Genomic DNA, 23,317 nt, shown 5'->3' with positions numbered 1-23,317 from the left:
AGTGGAGCTCAGTCTAGTCTAGAGAACTCAGTTAATAGTTCAGCAGTGGAGCACGAGGCTCCTGCTAACTAGATTCAGTAAGGCATAACCGGAATCCCTGGAGAACTACAAGTCCCAGGATGGCTAAGGTGCTGATACGTAACAGAGCCAGGAGACGCTTAGGCCCCGCATAGTGGGAGCATGAACTCCAAGAGAAGGCCCTACCACAAGGTAAGCCAGCGCAGGACAGAGACAAAGTTAGGCCTAGCTCCAGGCAGGTCAGAAACTTACTACGCAGAGGCAAGAAACAGGAGGCCCTACACCCGCTCATTGGGGAGGATCCTGATATTCACCCTTCACCCTACAGTGCTCCGGTACTGAAGTGACTACCGTGTCCATTCCCGTTCTTGCTCTGACCCAGCTGGGTCTCGCCTGTCCTGCATTCCCCCTGCATACGCTGCCCTGAGACCTAGCTCCACCTGTGGGGAGCTATACCATCGAGCAGCCTTATCACGGGTCTCAGTGGACTGCTGCAGCGCTGGTGCTTCTCACCAGATACCACAGGTGGCGTCACAAACTCTTATAAAATTAACAATTATCCACTCTTTTAAAGAGTGACCCCAGGGTACGGGCCAGGGAGCCGACCACCGCGACATCCCCAAGGCCAGGCAAAGGCCCGGGTACCGAGTCATCCCCATCCCCTGGGCTAGTCACATCCTCCTCCACCTCCTCCGTTGACCTCATCGACTGGCTGACTGTGGGTTGACAGTAAGTGGGATCTCCAACCTCGTCATCATCACCCTGTGTGTTATCACACCCGTCGTCCTCAAAGCCAACCTCTTCCTGCCCTGACCGAAAAGTCAAGTTGTCACTCCAATCAGGTATTTGAGTCTCATCATCGTCTTCATCATTGTCTCCACCAACAGGAGTGACAGTTTGGGAACGAGGGTCTACATTATGCTCAGAACCTTCTTCATCTGGTTCTGGATCCGACTTATAAAGATTCTGGGCATCAGTGCAGATCATTTCCTCGTCTGGATTAACAGAAGCTCTGGAGCAGACTTACGTTTCCCAGGCTATAGTATGAGTAAACAGCTCAGCAGACTCAACCATCTGTGTTACCCCATACTCAGACGGGCAGCTGGAGACTTGGGAGCTGTGAGGAAGCAAGTGCGATTGGGGTGACACCTCTGAGGACTGGAATATTTGTGATGTTGAAATTGAGGTGGAGGAGAGCCCACTTGAAGGAGCACTTGATATCCGCTGAAGCACCTGCTGTTTTTGTGACTCATCTGGAATTTGTAGCGATGGGCGTGTCCGTAAGAAAGGGATCGTATCACATTGTCCACGAAAAGAAGTCGACATCTTAGCTTGGCTGGAAGCCAGCGGACAGGCACCAGTATTGGGAGAGGGGGGCTGGCCGTCAGGGTCCACCGCGGCTCTGGCACAAACCCGGCGACACGGAGGTGGCACGGGCAGGAACGAACTGGCCGTGTCGGCTTCTCACTTTTTGGATTTTAGAAGGGCATGACATGCCTATATCTGTGTCTCCCCCTCCTTTTACTCCTCCACCTCTTTTCTTTTCGCATGACTATATGTACTTGTCACTTTTCCATGTGTTAGTTATGTCTTCTGAGCAGTTTGTCAGCTTTTGGACACCTTTGAAGGTGTTTTCTATGTGTTTCTATGTGTTTTTGTTTGCCTGCCATTGGTTTTAACGGTGTTCGAAGGTGTTCGACGAACAGTTCGACGAACAGTTCGGCGAACACACGGGTGTTCGACGAACCGAACCGAACTCGAACACAACGGGGGTGGCTCAACACTAATCATAACCAGCTACAGATGAGTGTTCATTCTGGTCGCTTAAATGTCTTCCACAGTCCATAACTTAATTTTTTTTATTTCTTTGGCCTTATATACAAGTCATTACCCTGGAAAGAATGTTTCTTAACATTTTTCCATTTTAGCTTGTTTTTTGTATGTTTTTTTTTTGTCAGTCCGCAAGAGTGGCGTTATTCTCTGACAACATTGTTCACAGATATGCCATTTATCAGCGGCCAACTGAGAATATGTTTGAACCCACAACTGCAATACTTTAAATGGAGTGTAATAGTTGACACGCTCACATACTAACAGGGCAGTTAACTGGCACAGCCCAAACGGAGGTAAAGTCATGGCCCAGTGAGGAGAAAAGGACCGTGAAGGGTATTCTGGCCCAGCTGCGGGGTACCTTTGACACACGTACCTCCGCTGAAATTAAAATGAGGTTCTATGGATGTAAGCAGCGGGCACAGGACAGCATCAGAGACTATGCCCTAAATTTGCAGGAAGCCTTGAGGGCCATCAAACAAACTGACCCTGGCAGCGTGCAGGAAACGGATAAGCTCCTAACAGAACAGTTCATAGAAGGTCTGCTGTCTAGCGCCCACAGGACCCAGCTGCGCCTCATGTTCTTTCAGAACCCTGATCTGACCTTTGCCCAATTCAAGGACAGGGCCATAATGGTGCTCCGTGAATCCGCAACAAGTGGCGCTATAAACCCCCGGCGCCCTGCTCTCACCTACCACCAGGAGGCGGCGCCCTCCTCTATGGACTCTGTGGGGGCTGATGCACAGGCCCTGAACCAAGCCCCGTCGAAAGACCTGCACGACCAAGTCCAGGAGCTGACCAGGAGCGTTGCGGCGTTGACCAGGACCGTCCAGGCGTTGCAAGTGGACCCGTCAAGACCCATCGAGTTGGCTTCAAGTCCGGAGGATGTCCCATGGCGTCGACAGAGGAGGATCCCGTCGTTCCGAGGGAGGCCCACAGACCGCTACGCAGAGGATGGACAGCCCATTTGCCGTCGATGCAACCAGCCCGGACACATTTCCAGGTACTGTAATTTAAACGGGTCCATCCTGGGGCAGAGGGCCAACCCCCAGGCATAAGATCACCAGGCCCTTATAATTGGCGTAATAAGTACGTTGGGGGGCGCCCGGTTTTACACGTGGTGCTGGACGGTATCCCCATGAGCGCCTTGCCGGATACTGGGTCGCAAGTACCCACTATCCCTTATGTACTTTTTAAGCAGTATTGGACTGATGCTGATATCACACGGTATCCAGACAGTAACTTGAGCATCATCGCCAGTAATGGCTTACCCGTGCCGCAGATGGGGTTCAAGGAGATGACCATTAAAATTGGTAATGTTGAACTACCGGCACAGGGAGTAATTATTGTGAACATTGACCGTCGTGAAAGTCACCCTAAAATAACTGTGGGTACTAACGTAATTGAAAATTGTCTTTCAGAGGTAATTGTAATTCTACAACAGGTGGCGGTGAATGCTAGTTCCAGCCAACAGAGAGTCCTCAACAAAGAGATAAAAGCCCTGATGAGACGGCAGCAGGTAGAACTGTCTGGTGGTGAGATCGGTAACGTAAGACTGAGTGACCCATTCCCCATTTCCATGCCTCCCAAAAGTGAAATGATGATCTGGTGTCGGACTGCAATCGGGTTGAAAGGTAGAGACTACCAAGCCATGGTAGAACCCGTGTACTCAGACAGCAGGCCCACCATTTTGACAGCCCGGGGGGTGGTCGATGTCCGTCATGGGAGGGTGCCCGTTCGCATTCTCAACATTGGGGAGAGAGAGGTACACTTACCCAGGTACGCTACACTTGCCAAACTGTTTGTTACAGGAGTACGAGAGAGTCTTTAGTAAGCACCTGCTAGACTTCGGCAAAGTAAAGGGGATAGAACACCACATCCCCACAGGGAGCCACCCACCAATAAAAGAGAGACACAGGCCTGTACCCCCTGCACATTATCAGAACGCCAAGGGTATGCTGCGGGAAATGAAAGAAGCTGGGGTCATTAGAGATAGCTGTAGCCCCTGGGCAGCCCCCCTGGTTCTGGTAAAAAAGAAAGACGGCACTATGAGAATGTGTGTGGACTATAGACAAATCAACCGTATCACCCACAAAGACGCATATCCGCTGCCTAGAATAGAAGAGTCTTTAGCCGAACTAAAATCAGCTAACTTCTTTTCTACTTTGGACCTTACTAGCGGGTACTGGCAGGTTCCTGTGGCAGAGGCTGACAAGGAGAAGACCGCCTTCACCACCCCGATGGGACTGAGCGAATTCAACTGTATGCCTTTCGGGCTCTGCAACGCACCAGGGACCTTCCAGCGGCTGATGGAATGCTGTCTAGGGCACCGAAACTTCGAGACGGTCCTCCTTTACCTGGACAACGTGATCGTCTATTCGAGGACCACCTAAAGCACCTGGCCGAGGTGTTCGAAGCTCTGGCACGCTACGGCCTGAAGGTGAAACCATCGAAGTGTCACCTGCTGAAACCAAAGGTCCAGTACCTAGGGCACGTGGTAAGTGCGGAAGGAGTAGCCCCCGACCCTGACAAGGTCACAGCAATCAAGAGCTGGCCAAGCCCCTCGAACATCAAGGAAGTGAGGCAATTCCTCAGGTTGGTAGGCTACTACCGAAGGTTCATCCCCGGGTTCACTAAGATGGCAGCTCCTATGCAGGACCTCCTGATAGGACAGTCTAAGGCCAGAAGTCAAAAGCCACCCTTCACGTGGGATCAACCGGAAGAGGAGTCCTTCCGCCAGTTGAAGATGGCCCTCACGGGGGATGAGATCCTGGCCTACCCTGACTATGGCCAGCCTTTTATTCTCCACACAGACGCCAGTAATGTGGGATTGGGAGCCGTACTGTCACAAAACCAACAGGGCAGAGAAAGGGTGATCGCGTACGCCAGCCGGAAGCTGAGGCCCACCGAGAGGAACCCGGAGAATTACAGCTCCTTCAAGCTAGAATTCTTGGCGGTGGTGTGGGCCGTGACGGAACGCTTCAAGCATTACCTGGCCTCCGCAAAGTTCACGGTGTACACGGACAACAACCCGTTAACACACCTAGACAATGCAAGACTCGGTGCCCTGGAACAGCGGTGGATGGCCCGTCTCTCCAATTATGACTTCGTGATCAAGTACCAGGCAGGCAAAACCAATGCCAACGCTGACGCCCTATCGAGAATGCCTCACTTACCTGAAGGTGACGAAGACCCAGAAGAGCTGGAGGAGGTAGAACTCCCCGCGTTTCACCGGTATGGAGCCGCTCAATACTCCCACCGCATGAAGGAGGAGGATCTAACAACCGTGATGATCAATCCCCTACCTCACCACAGCTGGGCCGAGACCCAAGATAGTGACCCTGCCATCCGCCTAGTGAAAGATCTGCTGACCCAGGAAGACGCCCGCATGGATCCGGATGCTCCAGAGGAAGCCAAGCAGCCATGGAAAGAGAAGAGCAAGCTGTTCCTCTACGAAGGCAAGCTGTGCAGAAGGATTGTCAACCACCGGATGCACGAGCTGACCTGGCAAGTCGTGGTTCCAAGGCGGGATGCAGCTATGGTCCCGGGGGCTTACCATGACAGAGCGGGGCACTTCGGTTGGAAGAAACTGGAGTTCTTGCTAAGAGGACGGTTCTTTTGGGTCAGCATGAGAGGGGCTGTAGAGAAGTGGTGCAGAGACTGTGGCCCTTGTCACCTAAGGAGGAAGGACCGTGCCAGCCAGAAGACACCCTTGAGGCCCATCGTCACCACGCAGCCTCTTGAACTGGTAGCTCTGGACCACGTCAAATTGGCTCCAAGCCGGTCAGGATACATCTACGCCCTGACAATCGTGGACCACTATTCCCGTTTTCTAGTGGTGGTCCCGGTGAAAGATTTGACAGCCCAAACGGCAGCCAGAGTCTTCCAGCAATACTTCTGCCGTCCACACGGGTATCCGGAACAGGTCCTGACGGACCAGGGTCCAGCGTTCGAGGCTGAAATCTTCCAAAAGTTCTGCAACCTCTATGACTGTAAGAAGATTCGGACAATGCCTTACCACCCACAAACCAACGGGATGTGTGAGAAAATGAACAATATAGTCATTGATCTCCTGAAGACGTTGCCCCTGGAGGAACGCAACCTGTGGCCAGAAAAACTGCCGGACCTAATAGACTTGTACAACCATATCCCGGTGAATGCTGCAAACTGCACCCCGGCTTACCTGATGCGAGCTAGACCAGGTAAGCTGCCCGTAGACCTGGAGATGGGAGTCCTAACACCTGAGGACACCTCCCCGGATGCGGACTGGGATACGGAAAGGCAACTGCAGTACAAGAAGGTACAGGAGAGTGTGGAGAAGAGCCTAGCCCAGGAGAGAGAGAGGCAAGAAAGACTCTTCAACCAACACGCCCCTGCTGATCCCCTAGAACCTGGTGAGCAGGTCCTGAAGCGGAAGAGAAGGCTACATAAGTTGGACGAACAGTGGGAAAGGGAACCCTACACCGTACTGCAGTCTGATCACGACAACCCGAAGGTGTGCGTGATCACCAAGGACGGAGGAGAAACCACTAGTACCATCTCCAGAGACCACCTAAAAAGGTGCCCCGAGCAACTCCGTAGTGCAGAAGAGGATCAGAGTGACCTTGAACTCGCAGAGGACAAGGAAGAAATGATCAGCACCGTTCTCGGAGAGTTCCCTCAGTCCTGGACTCGCATAAATGATGCCATAGTGGTACCTGTCCTGCATTTCCTGCAACCGATACAGCAAAAACCAACACCAGAGCCGGAAGGTGAAGAGGAGCAAGCGGTTCCAGAGGCAGAAGAGCCTGTACCAGCAGCCCAGGAGAGTCAACCCTCTGCTGACAGTGAGCCTGTCATGCCTGCGGTAAGCCAAAGGACCCGCAGACGGCTGCCTGTCCTACCTGTACACCCAGCTGGTAGCTGTACCCCTAACGCTAGTGGGGAAAGCCAGGTCGGTCCACCACCAGACAGTGGGTTAAGGAGGTCAACCAGGAGCACAAAGGGGCAGATACCCGCTCGCTGAAGAATATAGGGTGCACTAAAATTGTAAATAACCCTGTTGCCAAATGTTGAAATGTTTGCAAAGTTACATGCATGTTTGGTAATTCTGTGTTTCAGTTTCTTACAGTTACCGTAAGGACTCAAAGGTTATGGACTTTTTATAACCGGGACCTTGTATGGACTGCGTTCGGAGCCTAACCAAGGAATGAACTAAGACTGTAAAAGACTTGGGGTAGGACAGACCCCCACCTGGTTAAGGCTCCCCGTTGTGTTGGTGATATGGACACCGGTCACAGACCACACTGTGACCTTAAGAACTCAATTTGTGTGTCACTTTCCTGATAATGTTTTATGGTTATGCATGTTATTCTTTATTTACTGTTTAGTCCCGGAGTGCTAAATTTTACTAGGGGGGAATGTGTCACCCTGGCCTGGATGCAACAAAATGTAATAAAGCTGTGTCTGAGAGCAAGGGGGAGGTTCTCTAGTCAGGGGAACATTAGCATGCAGTACCTCCTGTCTCAGGCCAGTAGGGGGAGCAGGCTGCCCCTTTAAAAGCTGGTGCTGGGGGCAGGGTTAGAGAGAACTGGATGACCTGTCTCAGTACTGAGACGTGTCCCGGAGCAGAGCAGGGACAGAAAGTTGTATTGCACCTAAGAGGAAGTGTGGCAGGAGGAGAGCCACAAGCCAGAGACAAGAGGCGAAGTGAGCCTGTCTTGGCAAATAGAGGACTTAATTTACCAGACTTTGGTGTCTGAGGCTGGGAGGATTCCACATCCTACAGCAGATAACCAGTCTGCAGGGGACTGTATATTCCTTGGCCTAAGAAGCCTGGAGGCTCTGCCACAACAGAAGGAACCAGCAAAGCCGTACCAGGCTGGGAGCAGAAAGGAACCCACGTCGCAGGCCATACAGGCGAGAGTACACGGAAAGCTCGGAAACATGGGCTGTTACCCTATCAGGAGGAAATAGCCAAAAGGAGCGCAGAAAGCACAGTAGGCCTACACCCTCAGCCTGACCAGGGCCAATTTCCCCATTGCTCTCAGACATCCAGGTCCCCTCCTAGCCGGGACTGTTTGTGGGTCAGTTTACCTGTTCTAGTAAAGACCCTGGACTACAACCTGTTGTCTGTGTGCTCCTTGCTCCTCCAGCACTAACGGCACTGGGACTCTCACCACCATCACTCCCACCATCCATTATACTGCCCTGGGGCCGCACTCTTCCTGTGGGGAGTCACACCATCCCAGCTGCATACATCATCAGCCCCAGCGGTCTGCCTTGCAGCGGCGGTTCCTAATGACCGCAAATCCACGGGTGGCGTAGTCGGACATAATCAACAGCACATAACGGACTACCACTGGCCTGACCACCCTGAGCCACGGAACCGGGTTGCCACAACTACTCCCATCGTTCCCCTACTGCCCGGATCCGAGTGCCCAGCTCTTGGGAAAACCCTGGACTCTAATCTCTCCTTCAAACCACATATCCAAGCTCTTTCCACTTCCGAGTGGACCGAGCAAGAAGACAGAATCTATAAATGGCAAGATGAACAAAACAGCTCTTCAAAGTGTCCAAGTGTGGGATCAGTTGTCTCAGGGCACTCGGAATGGTGGGAGGAAGGAGGATCAGGGTGAGGAAGATGCTGATTTCAAGAAAAAAAAATCTCCCGGATCTGCACATTCCTCAACCACTGATCTACAAAAACACTAGTGCACGCGCTCATCATCTCCCTTCTCGACGACTGCAACCTCCTGCTCTGTGGCCCCCCTTCTAATACTCTTGCATTCCTCCAATCTATCCTAAACTCTGTTGCCCGACTAATCCACCTGTCGCCTCGCTATTCCCTAGACTCTCCTCTCTGTCAATCCCTTCACTAGCTCCCCATTACCCAGAGACTCCAGTTCAAAACCCTAACCTTGGAATGCAAAGCTATCCACAACCTGTCTCCTCCATACATCTGTGAACTAGTCTCCCGGTACTTACCTGCACGCAACCTCCGATCCTCTCAAGATCTCCTTCTCTACTCCCCTCCTATCTCCCCTTCCCACATTCGCATACAAGATTTCTTCCGTGCATCCCCCTTTCTCTGGAATTCTCTACCCCACCATTTCTGACTTTCGCCTACTGTTGGAACCTTTAAAAGGAAGCTGAAGACCCACCTCTTGCGACATGCATATAACCTGCAGTAACCCTCGCTCCACCATACAGCTGCAAGACCAGCTCTAGCCTCACCTACTGTATCCTCACCCATGCCTTGTAGACTGAGCCCTTGTGGGCAGGGTCCTCTCCTCTCCTGTACCAGTCGCTGTCACATTTTTGTTCAAGATTATTGCAATTGTTTTTGTAATGTATACCCCTTTTTCACATGTAAAGTGCAATTGAATAAATGGCAATAAAGTAATAATAATAAAGTGATCCAGACTCACATCTACTGAGACTGGACCATGTGGAACACAGGATGGTGGTGGTGGCAAACTGACTGGAAGCATTATCTGCTATCCAACCAACAACCTTTTTACACTGCTCTGGCTTCAATAGTGGTGTTCCACGGCCCCCTAGAAATTGGGACAGGAAGGTAGTTCGACATGACGTGGGTGCTTGTTGTGCTCCCTCAGCAGACACAATTTCATCTTGCCTTTGCGTGCACTATCACCATCACGTCTACTTCCCCGTCCCTTGACACACACCTTGCCCATTTTAAATGGAGTTTAAGATTTGACATGTTGACAAAAATCTCTGTATTATTACCGCCGTAATATAGGATCACGTCTGATGAGATGACCACATTTTTAGGCAGTGCCCTGGGAGTCAGAGATGCTTCCAGCCCCAGGGGTCTTCCCCATGCTGTTCCCATGTCACACACCACATGGCCAGATAAGGTTGTAAAATGTTAAAATGACATTTCCCTGTGAATGCATTTGTCATGGTTGACAGCAATGCAAAAGTGCAAAAATGCATCAAAAACGCTATGTGTGAACATAGCCCAAGGTGTGGAGGAGCATTTTTGTTTTTGGTCATTTATTTTGCCTTATATACAAGTCATTATCCTGGAAAGGATGTTCCTTAACATATTTCCCAGGAAAAACCATTTGGGGTTAGTTTTTGTATGTTTTACTGTGAGTCCGTAAAAGTGGCATAATACCTCTGACAACGTTGTTGACAGCAGTGACCTGGGAGTCAGAAATGCTTCTAGGGGTCTCCCTCATGCTGTTCCCATGTCATTTGAGCACTGTTCCCATCGTTTTGGGCAATTTTTAGGCCCTCTGCAGACCGCCGGGGGGAGCCGCCTGAAAAATGCTCGAGTTTCCCTTAGACTTACATTGGGCTCGTTACTCGGACCGAGCACTCGAGCATTCCAATTTGCTCGACTCGAACAATGAGTACCCAAGCATTTTAGTGCTCACTCATCACTATAGGAGAGCTCTCATCGCTACAGGAATGCCAAACATGTGGACGCTAACTGCAGTTTAGGCACACTGGGGCTCAGAAGGCAGGGAGGGCATTTGGATTTGGGAGCGCAAAATTTGCTGGATTACTTTTGGACGGAAAGGAGCCATTTAGTTTTTCCAGAGCCTTTGTGCTACCAGTAACGTTGAAGCCCCTATATTTCCGTTAACAGATGACGGACCTCAAGGGGGATTTACTATTTTTGTGGAATGAAGTTGAAGCTTTTATTGGGAACATTTTACATAACATTTTCTATCACATTTATCTAGCGCTCTACGCTGAGCACTTACATGGGGGTTGCCATCTAAATCTAGGGTGTTAGCCAGGGTGTTAATTAGCCAGAGGAAGGTAGCCGCTGGGTCCTGGAGACAGCCTCTAAGAAGGTGTCTGCAATGCCAAACGTAGAGATCTCCTGCAACCCACTGCAGGGCGACTGTCTGTCACTTCTGACACACCTGTGACATCCTGAAGGTGCATGTCGGGAAGAGGTTAACTGTTTGGTGCTGATATACTGCTCCATACAGGGGTTGACATTATAAAATTTAAATTTGTTGTGTTACTACTATGCTACAGAAATCATGCCACATTTGACCTTTTAATTCTTTGGTGCTGATAATCTGCTCCATACAGGGGTTGACATTAAAAAATCTAAATTTGTTGTGTTAGCACTGTGATACAGAAACTAGGCCACATTTGAGCTTGTAATTAGTATTGAGCCACCCTCGTAGTGTTCGAGTTCGGTTCGGTTCGTCGAACACCTGTATGTTCGCCGAACTGTTCGTCGAACTGTTCGTCGAATACCTTCAAACACCATTAAAACCAATGGCAGGCAAACAAAATCACATAGAAACACATAGAAAACACATATAAAACACTTCAAAGGTGTCCAAAAGCTAACAAACTGCTCAGAAGACACAACTAACACATGGAAAAGTGACAAGTACATATAGTCATGCGAAAAGAAAAGAGGTGGAGGAGTAAAAGGAGGGGGAGACACAGATATAGGCATGTCATGCCCTTCTAAAATCAAGAAAGGCTGGAGTAAAAATCTAAAATCAGCCTACCAACACCCAGACGTCGTGACAAGAAAATGAAAAAAAGAAATATCTTTAGGTAGAATCGCGCTTCCATTCAGAACACTTTCCTTACAAGACGTAGTGGTATCCCCGTTGTGAGTTTTGCCAAAAACGGAACCCAATACATTCGGACTAATCCACCATTTGTCATATCCAAGAAGCAGGTCCGTAAACGACAACATCGACGCGGAACCAAGTACAGTAGTATATACTGTACATCCTTTGACAAGGCAATCAGGCGGATCAAGAAGTTGGGAAGGGTCACTCTAATGGCCAAAACAGACATTGATGCGGCGTTCCGGTTACTTACTACCTGTGCCTCTGAATAGTGTCCACCTATTGGGCTGCTTCTGGGAAGGAGCATACTATATAGATCGCTGTTTGCCCATGGGGTGCTCCAGATCCTGCTCACTATTTGAGGCGTTTAGTTGCTTCCTCGAATGGGTTGTAATGGACGTTTCTAAGGGGGCACATATTATCCATTACCTCGACAACTTCTTATGCCTGGGCCCAAAAGATTCGCCACCGTGTGAATACACGCGGTAGTCCACCTGTGAGAAGGAGAGAGCTGGAGGGAGAGCGGACACCACAGACCCGAGGGGTTAGATGGAGAACGGAAGAAGGAAAGACGGCGAGGGAGGTAAGGGAGTACAGTGGAAGGCCGACCTGAGTTCCCCCACGTTCCTGCTGGGCGGGGAACAGCCCTGGGAAGAAAAGCCGCTTGCGCATCCCTTTGAGGTTACGGGCGCGAGCGGGCAGAGGGACTACGCTGGAGTGCGAAGCCGACACGGCCAGTCCGTTCCTGCCCGTGCGACCTCCGTGTCGACGGGTTTGTGCCAGAGCCGCGGTGGACCCTGATGGCCAGCCCCCCTCTCCCAATACTGCTGCCTGTCCGCTGGTGGGTCGAGCCCCCCCGAGGTGGGGGGGTAACATCTGCAGAAGAAAGACCATCTTCCAGCCAAACTAAGATGTCTACTTCTTTTCGTGGATACTCCAGTCCTCAGAGGTGTCACCCCAATCGCACTTGCTTCCTCACATCTCCCAAGTCTCCAGCTGCCCGTCTGAGTATGGGGTAACACAGATGGTTGAGTCTGCAGAGCTGTTTACTCATACTATAGCCTGGGAAATGGAGGTCTGCTCCAGAGCTTCTGTTAATCCAGACGAGGAAATGATCTGCACTGATGCCCAGAATCTTTATGAGTCGGATCCAGGACCAGATGAAGAAGGTTCTGAGCATAATGTAGACCCTCATTCCCAAACTGTAACTCCTGTTGGTGGAGGCAATGATGAAGACGATGATGAGACTCAAATACCTGATTAGAGGGACAACTTGAGTTTTCAGTCAGGGCAGGAAGAGGTTGGCTCTGAGGACGACGGGTGTGAGAACACACAGGGTGATGATGATGAGGTTGGAGATCCCACTTACTGTCAACCCACAGTCAGCCAGTCGATTAGGTCAGCAGAGGAGGTGGAGGAGGATGTGATTAGCCCAGGGGATGGGGATGACTTGGTACCCGGGCCTTTGCCTGGCCTTGGGGATGTCGTGGTGGTCGGCTCCCGGGCCCGTACCCTGGGGTCACTCTTTAAAAGGGTGTATAATTGTTAATTTTATAAGAGTTCGTGATGCCACTGTGGTATCTGATGAGAAGCACCAGCGCTGCAGCAGTCCACTGAGGCCGGTGATAAGGCAGCTCGATGGTATAGCTCCCCACAGGTGGAGCTACGCCTCAGAAAAGCGTATGCAGGGGGAATGCAGGACAGGCGAGACCCAGCTGGGTCAGAGCAAGAATGGGAATGGACACGGTAGTCACTTCAGTACCTTTTACTGGTGGAAATTCAGGCACATCCCGGAGCACTGTAGGGTGAAGGGTGCATGTCAGGATCCTCCCCAATGAGCGGGTGTAGGGCCTCCTGTTTCTTGCCTCTGCGTAGTAAGTTTCTGACCTGCCTGGAGCTAGGCCTAACTTTGTCTCTGTCCTGCGCTGGCTGACCTTGTGGTAGTGCCTTGTCTTGGAGTTCACGCTCCCAGTATGCGGGGCCTAAGCATCTCCTGGCTCTGTTACATATCAGCACCTTAGCGATCCTGGGACTTGTAGTTCTCCAGGGATTCCGGTTATGCCTTACTGGGTCACAGAGATCCCAGTAAGCTCGGATCCGGTGTCCGGTAAATGCCTCGGGGTGAGCTGGTTAAACTCTTCTGCCCCCTATGTACTAACTCTCCACTCGCCTTCGGCCTACTTGGGCCCTCACTAGGCTATACACACTAACGGCAGCTTGCCGCGCTTCACCGATCTTATGGCGCCGGCACACCTTAAGCTCTAACTGGGCTCCCTGAATCTAGCTAACAGGAGCCTCGTGCTCCACTGCTGAACTATTAACTGAGTTCTCTAGACTAGACTGAGCTCCACTGCAGACTGACCTCTCTTGGGCTTCTCTACTGCAGGAACTCTTCAGAGGAACTGAACTGCCTAGCTCCACCTTCCCTATTTATATCCCTAACGGGCTCCCTCTGCTGGTCTGAGGTGGAAGGTGGAGATGTGTGAATGTTTATGGGGGCCTCTTGTGGAGGATTCCATCAATGCACACTTCTAGGATCTGTAATACCAAGCGCAGCTTGGCGTCACAGATGCTATTGACGACGAGGTTAGGTTGCGCCTTCCTGTACAGAGACGGAGTACTGGAAGCACGTCAACAACTGCATCCTCAACCACAACTCTGCCTCTGACCACAAGTGGTAGTGGCTCTTCAGGTCGCATGGGCTCTAAGCCTTGTATAGCCTGGGCATTTTTTCAGATCGATAAGGATGACCCAACTCGTGTTATCTGTAATATTTGTCACCAAAAGCTAAGTAGAGGCCAAAAAATCCATAGTTTGAGTACTTCATGCATGAACCGTCACATGGATATGAAGCATAAGTTGCAGTGGGAAGCTCACTGTGCTACAATGCGGCCTAGCGGGCCGGGCCAACCACCGTCTGCCCCATCTTGTGCATCCGCGGCCTCATCCTCCTCTGTGACTGGGGGGACAGCAGTCACACATGTTTTTGGACGCAGACCTGCCACCTCTTTACCCGCAACAGCCAGTGTGATTAGCAGGTCATCATTTCATTTGGAAGTAGAAACACCAGCTGGTGTTGAGCGCTCTCCGACATCGAGAGTAGTGTTGCGCCACCCCCGTAGTGTTCGAGTTCGGTTCGGTTCGTCGAACACCCGTGTGTTCGCCGAACTGTTCGTCGAACTGTTCGTCGAACACCTTCGAACACCGTTAAAACCAATGGCAGGCAAACAAAAACACATAGAAACACATAGAAAACACCTTCAAAGGTGTCCAAAAGCTGACAAACTGCTCAGAAGACACAACTAACACATGGAAAAGTGACAAGTACATATAGTCATGCGAAAAGAAAAGAGGTGGAGGAGTAAAAGGAGGGGGAGACACAGATATAGGCATGTCATGCCCTTCTAAAATCCAAAAAGTGAGAAGCCGACACGTTCAGTCCGCTCCTGCCCGTGCCACCTCCGTGTCGCCGGGTTTGTGCCAGAGCCGCGGTGAACCCTGACGGCCAGCCCCCCTCTCCCAATACTGGTGCCTGTCCGCTGGTGGGTCGAGCGAGCCCCCCTGTGGTGGAGGCAGCTCTAAGCTTTTTAATTTAAATTGTCTCTCTAATTTGAATGAATACACTTTAAATCCATTTACAAGGATCTATTGGAGGGCAAGTCTCATGCCAGCAGCCGCGTAATTCCAGCTCCAGTAGCGTCCACTAAAGCTGCTGCAGTTAAAAAGCTTTTATAAGGATCGAGCTCGGCTGTCCACCGCAAGGCATCCTACTGCCAGTCCCAGCCCCTATGCCTTGGGGTGCCTCCTGATGCTCTTCACTGAGTATCCCGTGGTTCCGAAGCATTTCCTTTGAAAAAATTAAGTGTCCAAACTACAGGTGGTGTAGCTTGCTTAACAGCCGGGATAATCCGCTGACTAGCAGACACTGCTACTAGGCACAAAGTATTTCCTGGGCTAGATGCAGTTAAAAATTTGTAATTAGATACTCTCGTTGGATGCTGAGAAAGCATTCCATAGAGTCTCCTGGCACGCCATATATAATTCTCTTAAAAAGCTTGGGGTAGGGATCTAGGGGACCCTTTTATAGCCAAAATCACGGCCCTGTATCACAATACGTCACCTAGGCTGAAGATAAATGGAACTGTAGCACCCTGAGGGCTCGGTTGCTACAGAGGTATTGCACCTCACCCAGAGGTGTGATATCTCACTCTCAGGTAAGGATGGAGTGTGGATCAGGACCCGACACCTGCATGCATTACACGACATTGCCGTGGGGCAGGGCGACCAATATGCCTCTGAGATGGGCACGACAGTCCCTGTCCCTGGCTGGAGTGGGGGGAGGGAACACTGAGGAAGGGGAACCCTGTAGTGCAGGAGCAGGGAGGAAGCAGTTCCTGGGTGCATTGAGAAGGGAGTATAAAAGGTGGGCACCATCTTAGTTCAGTGCAGAGAAGTCTGAGCAGAAGTGGCAGGGAGCAGGGGCTCTGCATGAGCTCTGCTCCGGAGGCGGGCCTAGTAACAGAGGCCCAGGCCTGGAAGAGGGAGATGGAAGGAAGAGGAGCGGAGAAGGCTCCAGGAACGAGGAATGAAGGGATCCCAGGGGTGCGGACGGGCGAGTCGCCACCGCACGCCCGAATCCACCTGCGTGGAGGGGTCAGGCCAAAGGGGGAGACCGGTCCCCGAAACTAGTGGAGGCAGGAAACGACCCTCAGCTAGAAACCGGAGGCTGTGACATTTTATGTGGCGCAGCCCCTCGCTACACTCGCTAGGAAAGCACCACATAGGGTCAGGGAAACTGGCGCCAAGTTTACCAAGAGGAGGCCCGAGGCAGCCGGACAGAAGGGTTGGTAAGAAAGGCCAGACAAAGGACACACAAAGGGGGTCCTGTGAAGTGCTCCAAAGTTATCTGGGAGTTGTCTGAGCCCCTCACCTGGTGAGCACAGTACGACGTGGGCAGCCGTTACCTGCAGACGTGGTCTGGATAATAAGAACTGTGAGTAAAGGCCCTGGACTGCATCACTGACTCCGTGTCGTTACTGCTGCTGCCCTGCACCATCACCCCCATCCTCCGCATACACTGCCCTGAGGCTATACTCCTCCCGTGGGGAGTTATGCTACGCTCTGCTGCACCCACAACACCAGCCTCAGCGGTCTGCCCTGCAGCGGCGGTTCACTCTGACCGCAATCCAAGGGTGGCGTAGTCGGACATTTAAACATCAAAACCACATAAATAGTTTCGCCACTGGTTGACCACCCTGAGCCACGGAACCGGGTCGCCGCCACGAAGACTACAACCACCAGCATCCACCAAAAAGGGTCCGGCTCCGGGTGTCCCAAGGCCCAGGGGGTGCATCAGAACATTTTCATCACCTTTCACAATCACCAATGGGACAAGGCAGGGATGTCCTCTGTCCCCTCTCTTATACATCCTAGTGACGGAGCACCTGCTCTCATCAATTCGCCATAACCCCAATATTAGGTGGATTGAGGTGGGAGGCACCGAGTACAAGTGCTCTCTATTTGCTGATGATGTCCTAGTATATATCACTCAATCACATATATCCATCCATGCTGTTATGGCTGAAATAGATCACTTTGTTACATGGTCAAATTTTAAAATCAATGCAGCGAAGTCTGAGGCCCTCGATGTCTCCCTCCCTAAATCCATATAGGATTCCATCCAGTCCAACTTTCCCTTTGCCTGGCCCTCACAGGGTATCAAATACTTAGGAATTCCTATTCATAGAGACCTCTCCCATCTATGTTATCTTAATTTTGGGCCCTTTATTGAACAACTCCATACAGACCACGGTTGGCAAGTTAGAACTGTAAGATTCACTACGTGAACCACTGGTGTTTTGTGGAAAAGCACATGTACACTGTGTTCCAAATTATTATGCAAAAAGTGTTTAGGAGTGATAAGGGAAGAATTTGTTTGTTTGTCAGTTAAACTCATTGATGGTGATGTGTGTCAGGGCTCTTTATATCACTGTAAGCAATTGCAGACACCTGTGCTAATTAGTTTGGCAGGTGTGTCCAATGAAAGGCAAGACTACTTAAGAAGGCTGTCTCACATTATTAAGCAGCCTACATTTTCTGCCAAAATGGGAAAGAAAAAGGATGTGTTGGCTGCTGAGAAGCAACAAATTGTGGAGTGTTTAGGTCAAGGCATGACTACAATCAACATTGTGCGATGATCATGATGAAGTTTCTTGGCAATCAAGAAGTATGTAGCTGATTCACAGTACACACGTGTGCGTGCTGATAAGGGCAAATTGAGGACTCCTTCCTACAGGCAATTACGTCAGGTTAAAAGAGCAGCGGCAAAAAAGCCTTGTCATAGCAGCAGACAAGTTTTTGAAGCTGCTGGTGCCTCCAACGTCCCCCGAACAACAAGATGCAGGGTCCTTCAGAGGTTTGCAGCTGTGCATACGCCATCCTGTCGACCTCCTCTATCCACTTCACACAAGCAGAAACGGCTCCAGTGGGCCAAACATTACATGAAGACTGATTTCAAAACTGTTTTGTTCACGGATGAGTGCCGTGCAGCGCTCGATGGTCCAGATAGATGGAGTGTAGGATGGCTGGTTGATGGACACCCCACGCAAACACGGCTACAGCACTAACAAGGAGGAGGTGGAGTAATGTTTTGGGCTGGAATCATGGGGAGAGAGATTGTCGGCCCCTTTAGGATCCCTGAAGGCGCTAAAGATGAACTCCATAATGTATGTGGATTTTCTCAAACAGCACTTCCTGCCATGGTTCAAGAAGAAGAACCGTGTATTTCACAGCAAGATCATTTTTTTGCATGATAATGCACCATCTCATGCTGCACATAAAACATCTGCATCTCTGGCTGATATGGGCATAAAAGGGGACAAACTTATGGTGTGACCCCCATGCTCCCCTGACCTCTACCCCATTCAGAACCTCTGGAGCATCATCAAAAGGAGTGTCTATGATGGCGGGAGGCAGTTCACATCTAAGCAACAGCTCTGGGAGGGTATTCTGTCCTCATGCAAAACAATTGAAGCAGAAACCATCCAAAACCTGACAAATTCAATGGACGAGAGAGTTCAGAAGCTCCTTTCGAACAAGGGGTCCTATGTGAAAATGTAACCTCACCTAGAATAAAGTTTTGAGTTGAAAACTGTTTGATTTCAGTTTCTAATAACCTGCTAATGCTTATAATTTCAAAAATGACCATTTTTTTGGTCTTTATTAAAATGAAAAGGTTGATCGAAAAGTTTGGGGGATCTAAGAGTGTAGCAACCCAGTAGTCATGATTACTTCGAATTCTGACAATATAAGGGTCATGTTGCAGGTAGTGCAGCAAGAAGGCACTTATGTGTCTTGCGCATCTCGGAGCCCCAAAATTATTTTCCGGGCTAGATGCAGCTAAAAATTATTATTAATTTTAAATCTGGTGGAGCTTAGTATAGATGGCCTAATAGGATCAGTGCTGCACATTGCTACAAAGCCCAAATTATTTTCCAGTCAAGATACAGATAAACATGATTAGTAATTTTAAATCTGGTGGAGCTTATTATAGATGGCCTAATAGAATCAGTGCTGCACACTGCTACAAAGCCCAAATTATTTTCCAGCCAAGATACAGATAAACATGATTAGTAATTTGAAAGCTTAAAACGGTTGGTAGGGTGATTTTAACCAATCATCAAGCTTTTACTCTCCCCAGGATGACACAGGGGTAGAAAAGTCGTTTCGGATCCATGATTTGTTCATCTGTATGAACGTGAGTCTGTCTACATTATCAGTGGAGAGCCGCGTGCGCTTATCTGTCAGCACACCACCAGCAGCGCTGAACACACGTTCAGACAGAACGCTGGCTGCGGGGCATGACAAGATCTCCAAGGCGTAAGTGGCTAGCTCCGGCCATTTATCCAGATTGGAAGCCCAAAAAGAGCAAGGGTCCAGTGACACAGTCATGGCTTCAATGTTTACTTGGAGATACTCCTGTACCATCGTCTCTAGGCGTTGACTATGTGTCAGACTTCTTGTCTCCTGTGGCCTTGCAAAGGATGGGCTAAAAAAGTGGTGAAATGATTCCGCAAAATTGATGTTACCAGCAGATACTGTGGTTCTGTTACAGTTTGAGTGCTGAACACTTGACGGTCCCACGGTTGGCAAGTTGGAACTGTGAGATTCACTACGTGCACCACTGGTGTTTTGTGGAAAAGCACATGTAAGATTCTGCAACAGTCTCTGCTGATACTCCTGCATGCGTGCATCCCTTTCTATGGCAGGAATAATTTCTGCAAATTTACTTTTGTACCGGGGATCTAATAGTGTGGCAACCCAGTAGTCAGGATTATTTCTAATTCTCACAATTCGAGGGTCATGTTGCAGGTAGTGCAGCAAGAAGGCACTCATGTGTGTTGCGCATCCAGGAGCACCAAGTCCCTGTTGTGTTGGTGGCGAGGTAACAATCATGCTTCCTTCCTCTGTCCTCTCCCCCCAACCTCGCACAACAGAAATGTGATCAAGGTCTCCCTCATCTGATGAGTCTTCCATCAGTTCGTCCTCCACTTCTTCCTGGGCTCCTGCACCTTCCTCACTAGTTTGGCTGCTACCATGCGCCCTGCTAAAACCATCTCCCCCACCCTCACATGCCTGCCGCCTTGGTGCTGCCGACCGTCTGGACCTTGCAGATGTTAGCCCTTCCGCACACAACTCCTCCTCCTCTACTTCCTCCACCTCCTCTTGTGCCACCACCTGACTCCGAATTCTGTTTAACATGTGCTCCAGCATGTAAATCACCGGAATAGTCATGCTGATAATGGCATCGTCAGCACTAAACATCTTCGTCGCCATTTCAAAACTGTGCAGAAGGGTGCATAGGTCCCTGATCTGAGACCACTCCTCCAGCGTGATTTGCCCCACCTCTGGATCTCGTTGGCCCAGGCTATACGTCAGAACGTATTGCACCAGGGCTTGTCGGTGCTGCCACAGTCGCTGCAACATGTGCAGAGTTGAATTCCACCGGGTAGGCACATCGCATTTTAGCCGGTGAAGTGGCAGGCCGAACGACTTCTGTAGAGATGTAAGTCACTGAGCTGCGGGATGCGAATGGCGGAAGTGAGCACACAGCGACCGTGCCCTCTGCAGAAGGCCATCTAGTCTGGGATAGTGGGCTAAAAATTGCTGGACAACCAGGTTCAACACATGAGCCATACAAGGCATGTGTGTGACATTGCCCCGGCGAAGGGCCGCACCCAGGTTTGCAGCATTGTCGCACACGGCCTTCCCTGGTTTCAGGTCCAGTGGAGACAACCATTCATGAAATTGGTTCTCCAGAGCTGACCACAACTCCTCAGCTGTGTGACTCACATTTCCCAGACATTTCAAAGTAAAAACCGCCTGATGACGTTGAGCCCTACTGCCAGCATAGTAAGGAGGTATGGAGGATCCCTTCTGCGCAGTTAGAAAGCTTGTGGCATGACCAGACAGGCTTTGGGTGCAGGTGGAAGACCGAGAGGAGGTTGAGGAGGCAGAAGCAGTGGAGGAACTTTGACATAAAGAGGATTGACGCACAACTCGTGGGGACGGCAAGACTTGGACAGCAGCCCCTTGTCCTGCTGTCACCATAGTTACCCAGTGTCCAGTCAGCGACATGTAACGCCCCTGTCCATGCCTACTCGTCCAAGTGTCTGTGGTGAAATGCACCCTGTCACACACAGAGTTTCTCAAAGAAGCGGTGATGTTGTGTGCGACATGCTGGTGGAGCGCAGGCACACCTTTCTTTGAGAAGTAGTGCCGACTGGGCATCTGGTACTGGGGCACTGCGACGGACATAAGGTCTCGAAAATCCTCTGTGTCCACCAGGCGGAAAGGCAGCATTTCTGTAGCCAAGAGCTTGCAGATGGTGAAATTCAACCTCTTAGCTTTCTCATGGCTAGGAGGAAATGGTCTTTTACTTGTCCACATCTGAGGGACCGAGGGCTGGCTATTGTGCTTAGACGGGGTTGATAAGGGTGTCCCCGGCAAACTGCCGGTCTGTGAGGAAGATGCAGGCGGACATGTTAGGTTGCCTTGATCCAAAGGTGGTGCTATCGATGTCGGACAGCGCTCAACACCAGCTGGTGTTACCACCTCCAAAGAAAATGATGACCTGCCAATCACGCTGGCTGTTGCGGGTAAAGAGGTGGCAGGTCTGCGCCCCAAAACAGGTGTGACTGCTGTCCCCCCAGTCACAGAGGATGAAGAGGCCGCGGATGCACAAGATATGGCAGACGGTGGTTGGCCCGGCCGGCTAGGCCGCATTGTAGCACACTGAGCTTCCCACTGCAACTTATGCTTCATGTCCATGTGCCGGTTCATGCATGAAGTACTCAAACTATGTATTTTTTGGCCTCTACTTAGCTTTTGCTGACAAATGTTACAGATAACACGAGTTGGGTCATCTTTATCGATCTGAAAAAATGCCAGGCTATGCAAGGCTTAGGACCCATGCGACCTGAAGAGCCACCACGACTTGTGGTGAGAGGCAGAGTTGTGTTTGAGGATGCAGTTGTTGACGTGCTTCCAGTACTACGTCTCTGTCCAGGAAGGCGCAACCTGACCTCGTCGTCACTAGCATCTTCCTCCACCTCCTCTGCTGACCTCATCTCTTGGCTGACTGTGGGTTGACAGTAGGTGGGATCTCCAACCTCATCATCATCACCCTGTGCGTTATCACACCCGTCGTCCTCAGAGCCAACCTGTTCTTGCCCTGACAAAAAACTAAAGTTGTCGCTCCAATCAGGTATTTGAGTCTCATCATCGTCTTCCTCATTGTCTCCACCAACAGGAGTTACAGTTTGGGAATGAGGGTCTACATTATGGTCAGAACCTTCTGCGTCTGGTCCTGGATCCGACTCATAAAGATTCTGGGCATCAGTGCAGATCATTTCCTCGTCTGGATTCACAGAAGCGCTGGAGTCGACCTCTGATTCCCAGGCTATAGTATGAGTAAACAGCTCTGCAGACTCAACCATCTGTTCTACCTCATACTCAGATGGGCAGCTGGAGATTTGGGAGCTGTGAGGAAGCAAGTGCGATTGGGGTGACACCTTTGAGGACTGGAGTATTTGTGATGTTGAAGTTGATGTGGAGGAGAGCCCACTTAAAGGAGCACTTGATATCCGTTGAAGCACCTGCTGTTTTTGTGCCTCATCTGGAATTTGTAGCGATTGGCGTGGCCGTAAGAAAGGGATCTTATCACATTGTCCGCTAAAAGAAGTCGACATTTTAGTTTGGCTGGAAGATGGTCTTTCTTCTGCAGATGTTACTGTTGCTTTAACACCTACCCTACGGACACAACCTTTTTTCCCCTTCCCAACACGCCTATTCCCCTTTCCACCAGCAGCAGGCCTTTTTCCACTCATTTTGGTGGTTAACTAATTCACAACTCTGGAGTTGTTTGCACAAAAAAACAATGGATGGGAACCGAGCAGAGCTGAGTGGCCAAACTGTGGTATTAGGCCAAAACTATTGGCTGGGTTAGATGCAGAAAAAAATTATATTCAATTTGCAACCTGATGGAGGTCAGTATAGATGGACTAATAGAACAAGTCCCACACACAGCTAGAAGCCCAAATATTTTTTCAGAGGTAGATGCAGAAAAAAATTGTATTCAGTTTGCAACCTGATGGAGGTCAGTATAGATGGACTAATAGAACAAGTCCTACACACAGCTAGAAGCCCAAATATTTTTTCAGAGGTAGATGCAGAAAAAAAATATATTCAGTTTGCAACCTGATGGAGGTCAGTATAGATGGACTAATAGAGAAAGTCCCACACACTGCTAGAAGGCCAAATATTTTTTCAGAGCTAGATGCAGACAAAAAATTATTTTGAATTTGCAACCTGATGGAGGTCAGTATAGATGGACTAATAGAGAAAGT

This window comes from Phyllobates terribilis, unplaced genomic scaffold (assembly GCF_046119375.1).
Source record: "Phyllobates terribilis strain yellow unplaced genomic scaffold, ASM4611937v1 Scaffold_5__5_contigs__length_657084704, whole genome shotgun sequence".
In the NCBI taxonomy this organism is placed as follows: domain Eukaryota; kingdom Metazoa; phylum Chordata; class Amphibia; order Anura; family Dendrobatidae; genus Phyllobates; species Phyllobates terribilis.
Note: the sequence above shows the minus strand (reverse complement) of the source record.